Source organism: Ursus arctos, unplaced genomic scaffold (genome assembly GCF_023065955.2).
Source record: "Ursus arctos isolate Adak ecotype North America unplaced genomic scaffold, UrsArc2.0 scaffold_23, whole genome shotgun sequence".
In the NCBI taxonomy this organism is placed as follows: Eukaryota; Metazoa; Chordata; class Mammalia; order Carnivora; family Ursidae; genus Ursus; species Ursus arctos.
The window spans coordinates 37,847,117-37,856,486 of record NW_026622908.1 but is presented as its reverse complement, the minus strand read 5'-3'; positions in this window follow the sequence as shown (position 1 = coordinate 37,856,486).

Below are 9,370 nucleotides of genomic sequence, written 5' to 3'. Positions count from 1 at the left end.
TCTGAGTTAAGCAAACTCTATTCCAATATATTTTATAATACCATTTCATCTTTATTTATTCATATTTTAGCTTTTTCTGAACCTTTTCCAGTTCCTCTTTCTCTTTCTCTTTTTCCCTAGGCATGATTACTAGAACAATGTTTTAATAGCCATCAGACAAATAATAGAAAGATTACTTGAAGTTTTTATTGTGCTTTAATTCTTGCAAGCTAATTCTGGAGGTGCAGTTCTGAAAGACTCAATCCTTCGAGCATAAGAGCTTAGAATTAATTCCAAACCCTTTTATTTACTAGGTATGAGGTCTTGGCTAAGTGATACATTAATTTACATATTCATGTTAACTTACCTATTTATTAAAGTTTTACATCTTTTATCTAAAAATGAGAATAGTCATTGTTACCTTATAGGGCTATTGTGAGTGAATTATAAAGTATTTGGTATGTAGTTAATGCTAAATAAATTGTAATTACAAAAATAATAGCAATTAGCATTTTTTATTCTTATTTTTTTTAAAGATTTTATTTATTTATTTGACAGAGATAGAGACAGCCAGCGAGAGAGGGAACACAAGCAGGGGGAGTGGGAGAGGGAGAAGCAGGCTCATAGCAGAGGAGCCTGACGTGGGGCTCGATCCCAGGACGCCGGGATCACGCCCTGAGCCGAAGGCAGGCGCTTAACCGCTTTGCCACCCAGGTGCCCCAGAATTTTTTATTATTCTTACTATTTTAATCATAGTGGCTAAAAGCTTCGTTTTATGTTTTCATTATTTCCAAAGTTTATTTTGGTTGGTTCTTTATCAGCTGAATGTTCAGTGTATTTTTGTAAGCTTAGCTATAGGAACTTTGGAAATGTCATACTGAGTTGGTCCAGAAGTTATTTTACCTCATTTCTGCATTTCAGGGTGGCTGTGGAACTCCATAGCCCTCCTGCTAATAAAGCATCTAGGCCCATTGATACATGGGTAAAATAAGTTTGTGCACTACTTTTCTTTTGTCCCATATCTTTAGGTTTCTTTTTATTTTCCAGTCTGCCAAAATCTACTCTTTTTGTGGGAATTATTCTAGCTCTAAAGTGGTTTATGGAATAATGTATAATATCCCTGTATTCCTCAATGTTCCCAAACCAAGCTTCACTTGCTGGTTATTCCAGGGAAGTTACAGTGGTCCAACTGATTGGTGTTCTCAGCATCATAGTTAATGGGATCAGGCTGCCCCTTGTCACAGCTTCCCTAATTTCCTTGGTAGAAAGTTCCAAGAAAGGCCCTCTGTGCTCTTTCTCTTTCTCTTCTCTTCCTGCAGCTGAAGCTCAATTTTGTTTTTAAATTTCTTATCTTTTTCTGTGTTGCAAAATCTCCCCCCTTTTAGAGATCCATAGTCATATTCTAGCCAATAGCAGTCACCTAGTATGACCAGATGTCATCTGTTTAGGGGCTTGCAGATCCTCTAGATTTCTCTTGCTCTTTAAATTAGAAATATCTTATTCCATGAATGATAATAAAACCCAGTGTCCCTCCCAGATATATTTCAGAAGGGGTAATCAGATATGAGGGAAGGGGATTATTTTAACCATGGACTAAAGAGGAAATAAAATCATTGCCCAGAACTTCACACAGGTAAAAAACATAGAATATATAAGAACCTAAAAATAAATTAAAGTCCTTAGTTAGAAAGATATGAAGGATACTGAAATGCAGGGTTTCTTAAATCAATGACATAGTAAATTTATTTAACAGAGAAGCTCACAGACGGCAAACACTGTATGCTCCAACCTTCCAATAAAACTTTCTCATATTTCCCTCTGTTATATGAACAGATAACCAAAAATTATATGAATTGTGAGGAAACACGAAATATAGAAACAGAAATAAAAAGAAAAAATCAGGGACTATATAAGAGAAGAAAACTTGACCAGAAATCCACTAATACACTCAGAAGTGTAGGAAGAAATATTGCATCCATGAAATGAGAACGCTATAATATGGAAAGAGAGAACAAATAAATCTCTTGAAAATGAAAATGATAGCCAAAAAGAAAATCTGAGTAGACATGTTGGGATGTTAAGTAGAGAAAATTAACCAGAATGTAGAAAAAAAGAGCAAGGTAACAGAAAATAGAAGAGAAAATATAATAGTAATAATAACAATAACAATAATAATAAAATGGCTAATTCAGGAGATTCAACAGCAGTTACAGAAAGAGAAAAGAGAAAAAACAGGGGAGAAAATAATTTAAAAATTTATATTTAAATAGAAGAACTGATGAAAATAGACACATAAATAAATTTCAGAGCAGTTTGTACAAACAAAACATCCTTTAGGATTCCAAGAGGAAAAAAAATTGAGTCACACATAAAGGACTAGAAACCAGAATGGCTTTGGACTTTCCAACATCAGTGCTAGAATTGAGAAGACAGTGAAGCCTTAAACATTCAGAAGAAGTTTTTCTAATCTAGAATTTTATAGCCAAGATAAACCATTGAACTTTTGAAGATATATGAATTAAAATGTTTTCAGATATACACAATTTCCAAACTTTATCCTCCATGTGCTTTTTGTCAAAGGGCTACTGGAAACATAAAAGGATGGTCAAATTCATTAGCCACTAAGGAAAATGTAAATCAAAGCTGCAATTATGTATCTCTACAAACTTAGAGCAGTTGAAATAGAAAAGTGATAATACCAAATGCTAGTGTGGATGTGGAGAAACTGGATCTCTCATACATTGCTGACAGGAGTGTAAAAATGGTAAAGTCCCTTTGGAAAATAGTCTGGCAGGCTCTTATAACTTAGCAGTTGCACTCTTACACATCTATCCCAAAGAAATTAAATTTTACATTTATACGAAAACCTGTATGTGAATGTTTCTAACAGCTTTATTCATAATGGAAAAAAAAACGTGAAGCAACCATTTAATGTCCTTCAGTAAATGAATGCTTAAACAAAATCTGGTACAATCAACAATGGAAGACTATTCAGCATCTTAAAAAAATGGACAGTTGATATACACAACATGAATGGACCTCAATAGAATTATGCTCGGTGAAAAAAAATCTCAAGAGCTTAAGTATAGTATGATTTTACTTATGGGACATTCTTGAAATTACTAAACAATGGAAAGGGAGAATAGTGGTTGCCAGGAGACAGAGATAGGGTTGGTGGTGAGGTGTTAATACAAGGACGTATCAAGAAGGAGTTGTTTTGTGGATGTGAAACAGTTCTGTATCTTAATTGTTGTGATAGTTACAGAAATATATACCCAGGATAAAATTGTATAGCACTAAACACAACTAAATACACAAATACATACACATACAGACGTAGGACAAAAAATGTCAAAAACTGAACAAGGTTTGTAGTTTAATTAACTGTAAATGTACCAGTGTCAATTTCCTGGTTTTGATATTGTGTTTCAACTATGTAAGAGGAGGCCATTGAGGGAAGTTAGCTGAAGGGTACATCTGACACTTATCTTTGCAGCTTCAAAGAATTTTGAGTAAGTCTAAAAATACCTCAAAATGTAAAGTTGAAAAAAACTTCATAGAGCTTGAAAAGTAAAAACACTGAAGTATGAAACAAAATATATATATGTATTCATTTTTTATTTTAATGTTAGAAAATTATCCAGAAAACAGTTCTTAGGAACATTAAAATCAATAAATGAGCTTCCATATTTTGGCTGTTGTGAATAATGCTTCAATAAACATAGGGGTGCATCTATCTTTTCAAATTAGTGTTTTCCTTTTCTTTGGGTAAATAAACAGTAGTTGAATTATTGGATCATATGGTAGCTCTATTTTTATTTGTTTTGAGGGACATGCATTGTGTTTTACACAGGGACTGCACCAATTTACGTTCCCACCAATAGTGAAAAGGGTTCCTTTTTCTCCACATCCTTGCCAACCCTTGTTATTTCTCGTCTTTTTTATTTTAGCCATTCTGACAGGTGTAAGGTGATATCTCATTGTGGTTTTGATTTTCCTTTTCCTGGTGATCAGTGATGTTGAGCATCTTCTCATGTTGGCCATATGTATGTCTTCTTGGGGAAATGTCTATTTAGGTCCTTGGCCTATTTAATCAGATTGTTTGGGGCATTTTTGGTGTTGACTTGTATAAATTCTTTATATATTTCAGATATTAACACCTTATCGGATGTATCATTTGCAAATATCTTTTCCCATCCAGCCAGTTACTTTTTTGCCTTGTTGAAGGTGTCCTTTGCTGTGCAAAAGATTTTTATTTTGAGGTAGTCCCAATAGTCTATTTTTGCTTTTGTTTCCCTTGCCTTAGGAGACATATCTAGAAAAATGTTTCTGTGACTGATGTCAGAGAAATTACTGCCTGTGTTCTCTTCTAGGATTTTTATGGCTTCAGGTTTCGAACATTTAGGTGTTTAATCCATTTTGAATTTATTTTTGTGTATGGTGTTAGAGAAAGTGGTCTAGTTTGATTTTTCTTAAAGATTTTTTTTATTATTTATTAGAGAGAGAGAGCCAGCGAGAGAGGGAACACAAGCAGGGGGAGTGGGAGAGGAAGAAGCAGGCTCCCAGCGGAGCAGGGAGCCTGATGTGGGCCTCAATCCCAGGACCCTGGGATCATGACCTGAGCCGAAGGCAGACACTTAACGACTGAACCACCCAGGCACCCCTCTAGTTTTATTTTTTTTTTTACCTGTAGCTGTCCAGTTTTCCCAGCATCATTTATTGAAGAGACTGTATTTTCCCCATTTGTATATTCTTACCTCCTTTGTCATAGAATAATTGACCATGTAAGTGTGGGTTTCTTTCTGGGCTCTCTATTCTGTTCTGTTGATCTCTGTGTCTATTTTTGTGTCAGTACCATACTGTCTTGATTACTGCAGCTTTGTAGTGTATCTTGAAATCTTGAACTGTGATGCCTCCAGCTTTGTTCTTCTTTCTCAAGGTATCTTTGGCTATTCAGGGTCTTTTGTGTTTCCATACAAATTTTAGGATTATTTATTCTAGTTCTGTGAAAAATGCTTTTGGTATTTTGATGGGGATTACATTGAGCCAAGATATGGGAGCAACCTAAGGGTCCATAGATAGATGGATAGATAAAGAAGATATGGTGTGTATGTGTACACACACACAGACACACAGACACACAGACACACACACACACACACAGTGGAATATTATGAGGCCATAAAAAATGAGATGCCGTCTTGCCATTTGCAGCAACATGGATGGACCTAGGTTTTATGCTAAGTGAAATAAGAGAGACAAATACCATATGATTTCACTCATATGTAGAATCTAAAAAACAAAACGAATGAATAAACACAAAGTAGAATCAGACCTATAAATACAGAGAACAAAGTGATGGTTGCCAGAAAGAAGGGAGTGGGTGTTTGGGAAATCGGTGAAGGAGAGTCAGAGATGTAGGCTTCCATTATGGAATGAATAAGTAATGGGAATATAAGCCACAGCATAGGGGATATAGTCAATGATATTTTAATAGTGTTGTATGATAACTGATGGTAACTACACTTGTGGTGAGCATAGCATAATGTATAGAGAAGTTGAATCACTAGCTATTTACCTGAAACTAATATAACATTGTGTATCAACTATACTCAAAAAATTTTTAAAAATCAATAAATGTGTTATACCCATATATGGCAAAAGAGGGGGAAAATCTATGGAAGTATTTTGTTTTGTTTTGCTTTGTTTTTCATAACAATGGAGGATAGCAAGAGAGAGAAGTAAAGGAGATATAAAGTAAAACAGAAGTTATGGGAAAAAGTATCAGGGAGGAATGATGGGAAAGAGATTTGGGGATGACAGCTATGTACCGGCAATGGAGGGTGAGTAGGCTGCGTTTCTCCAGTAGAAATTCCTTCAAAATGATAACATTGATATTATTTGTAATATGAATCAGTATGTTAAGAGATTTATAACATTGGAGAGGTTTGGGGTTGAAAAGGAAGTAAAAAAGAAAGAAAAAGCAAGAAAGCAGGCAAGCAAGAAAGAAGTAAAAGAACACCATTCCAGAGGTGGGGGGGGAAACACTGTGCAAGAGAAAGAATAATTTAGGTGGCTCAATTCCAATGCCATATATGGTCATAAAGAGATAAATAACACATGTCTCTCTGCCCAAATTATGGGCTTTGTAGAGAGGGTGGGGATGGGGAACGTTTATGTGTGTCATCATGGTTGGGGGTTGGAGAGAGGAAAGAGTTAAATTTTGATCTTCCGCAATGAGGAGATCAGTGCTTCTCAACTTTCATCACATAAAGGTATTCATAGAAAATTATATTTGTCTGGTGCGTGGCTGAATTGGAAGTATTTAGAGTTCCAAATAGAGCTACTTGTTACTCAAGATAATTTTGTATGACTTGTTTATTTTTAAAACCATGTGAATATGTAACTGTGATTATTGGAACCCCAGAAAATGACTACTTTGGTTGTGTGTGTGACAAAGCAAGTTAATATATCAAAAGGAAAAATAATACATCAAAATATATTGAATCCTTTTTCTTCTTTCTTTATTGCACATCAAGGATGTAATAGGAATTATGGCACCCAAGAAAATTTCATGCCCTAATTCCTAGAACCATGAATATGAGAAGATACCACACCCATGAATAGGCTACCTTGAGCTTTACTAAGTTTACTTCTAAGTGGGGAGATCATCTTGGATTTGAGTAGGCCCAGCGTAATCATGGGACCCTTAGAACTAGAAGCAGGAAAAGTTTGAGAAGGACAAATCATCATTGGGTTGGGAGATGGAGGGGGCCACATGAGAAGAAACGGAGGTGTCTTCCAGGAGCAGAGAGAAGCCCCCAGCAAAGAAACAGGGTCCTCTAACCTCAGCTGTAAGGAACTGAGTTCTTCCAACAATGAATGATCTTGGAAGAGGATCTCAAGCCTCAGAAACACCGAGCTGGCCAGTACTGTGATTTTAGTTAAGTGAGGCTCTGAGCAAATAATCTGACTAAGCTATGTAGGACTTCTGATGTATAGAAACTGAGAATGAATTGGTGCTGTTTTAAGCAGCTACATTTGTGGTAATTTGTTAGACAGCAATAGCTAATACAAGGGGATAAAGGTAAGGCTCTTACCATTTTGAACAAGGTTTTTTGCCTTAGTGGCTCTGTTACTCAGAGTCGGCTAACTTCTGTGACAAAAAATTCCATGCTTTCCTTGGCCTAGTACCATAAAAGTTTTCTCTCTTAGGTCACAATCCAACGAACGTTCACCAGTGGATTTAATCTATGCAGTTATTAATGGGTCAGGCACAATTCTCCACACATCTCAGCATCTTCTGGGTCCTGCATTCTCTGCATCTGGCCAGTACAGATTATGAGAAAAATGCAGGGGATTTAAGGGGCCAAGCCTGAAAGTGTGGTGAGCATCACCTCACCACCATTCCATTGGTAGTCACCTTCTCACCGACTCCGACCCCTCTCACCTACTATAACCCTTAAGTGGGCGATTTAATCTAGCAAATGAAGGTGTACTTGTGAGCAGTCAGCCCAGTTTTCCCACAGGATCTTGGGAACTGTAGGTATAAGGTAGCATCTGAAAAATCAACTCTTCCCACTTCTACCAAAACAAACCTCAGTTAGGAGTAACATAGTTTAAGAAAAAAAGCAGGTTGCCTTTAAGTAAATCATCAGTGCTCTGGCTCCTTACAGCCTTTTTCACCTTGTTTTATAAACAGCTACTTCACACATTTACATTCCTTTATTGGCTCCTAAACACATTTGATTTTGTCAGCTCTAGACCCAAACTTATTGACAGGACAGTACAAGGTATCTCAGAAAGAGGAGGTAAGGGGGGGGGGGACTGCCTTTGAAAAACAAAGAAAAGTGGAATTCTTGCAGATTGGAAAGTTGTTTGTGGGCCCAAAGGGGATTAGGGGCTTCTGACTTGCTCCCTAGCATTCTCAATGGAATGGAAAAACCTCAGAGAAGATGGTTTTTAACTTTCTTACATTTTCACATTGTAAGCCCAGCCCCTAGGCACTGTATTTTTGCAATTTGGGGGAAAAAACCCTATATTCCAAGTGTGGTATAGAAGCATTATTCACAGGACACTTACGTTCTAATAGGAACTGAAACAATGAGTTTCTCATTGGTGTGGTGTGGACTAGCCAATAATGACAGGAATCACCTCTCCAGTGACTTACGCTGTTTTAAGATAAGACCCTGTGCATGGTGTGTGTGTGTGTGTGTGTGTGTGTGTGTGTGTGTGTGTGAGTTTGTTGGATGGGTATGAAGAAAAATGGGCAGAACTGACTGCATGGGTTGGATTCTCAAATAATATGATTAAGAGTTGCAAATATCTATTTCTTGAACACCTGCATTTGTGGACTGAAAGGTAAACATATCATATAAGCACCACATAAATATGTGCTAATCTAGCTGAAGCAAAAGGGGAAATTATTAGTATTATTCAGAGTGAGTTGAATACAAAGTGGCAACCATGTAGGAATGGGAGGCCAACTCAGGTAAGGACCCTACCAAGGTGGAACCACGTTGGGAAGTTCAGACGGCTAATCCTTACTACAGAGGCAAAGGCAACAAGGAGCCGATTGCCAGTCTCTCCAGCTCCATGCCTCATTATTCTACCACACATAAATTCACTCACCTCTAGGTGGAGAGTTTGTGTTTTAAAAATGATTGAATGCCTACTCAAAGCAAGCCTTTGTGTGGAATTCTGCTGAAGACTCAGCTATGACACGGTTTGGGATTATTCCCAAGGATATGAAGGAACTATGAGAGTGTATGTGATTTCAAAAAAGGAGGATGTTGGAGAAAGATGTCCCTGGAAACACTTATGTTAGACTTCTTGAAATGGGAAGAAAAATGCAGAATCCAACAAGAGTGGTGAAGATTACAGAGAGAAGGAATGGTTAACAACTCCAAATGTATTTAAGAAATTGAGGAGAAAAAAGATTGAAAAAATGTTATTAGCCTTGGAGGATGCAGAGTAACTGATGGCTTTTGACCACAAAACTGACCACCAAAGGTCAGTTTCCTTTGGCCATTGAGGTCATAAGGGTTGATAAATTAGAAGTGAGTGCAGGCATACAGAAGTGAGTAGAACTTCAGTATATCACAGTTTGTCATACTTTGTTACAACATCTGCATCTCTGCCATTCCCTGCCTCCTACTTTCTTGTCCCTAGGTATGTTTGATTCTCTCCTTATACACTACAGTCTTTACCCATTGCCACATTATATCTCATTAATAATTGGACAAACTCAACATAGATTTGTGGAGGTAGTTGTAAATTGGGTGATTGAAAACAGGAAAGCAGGGGAATGGTGGGATTGATTTTTATTTCTCACTGACTCTTGGTTCTTGAGCCCTTTGAGAGCCTACATAGACTTCCTGGTTGACTTACT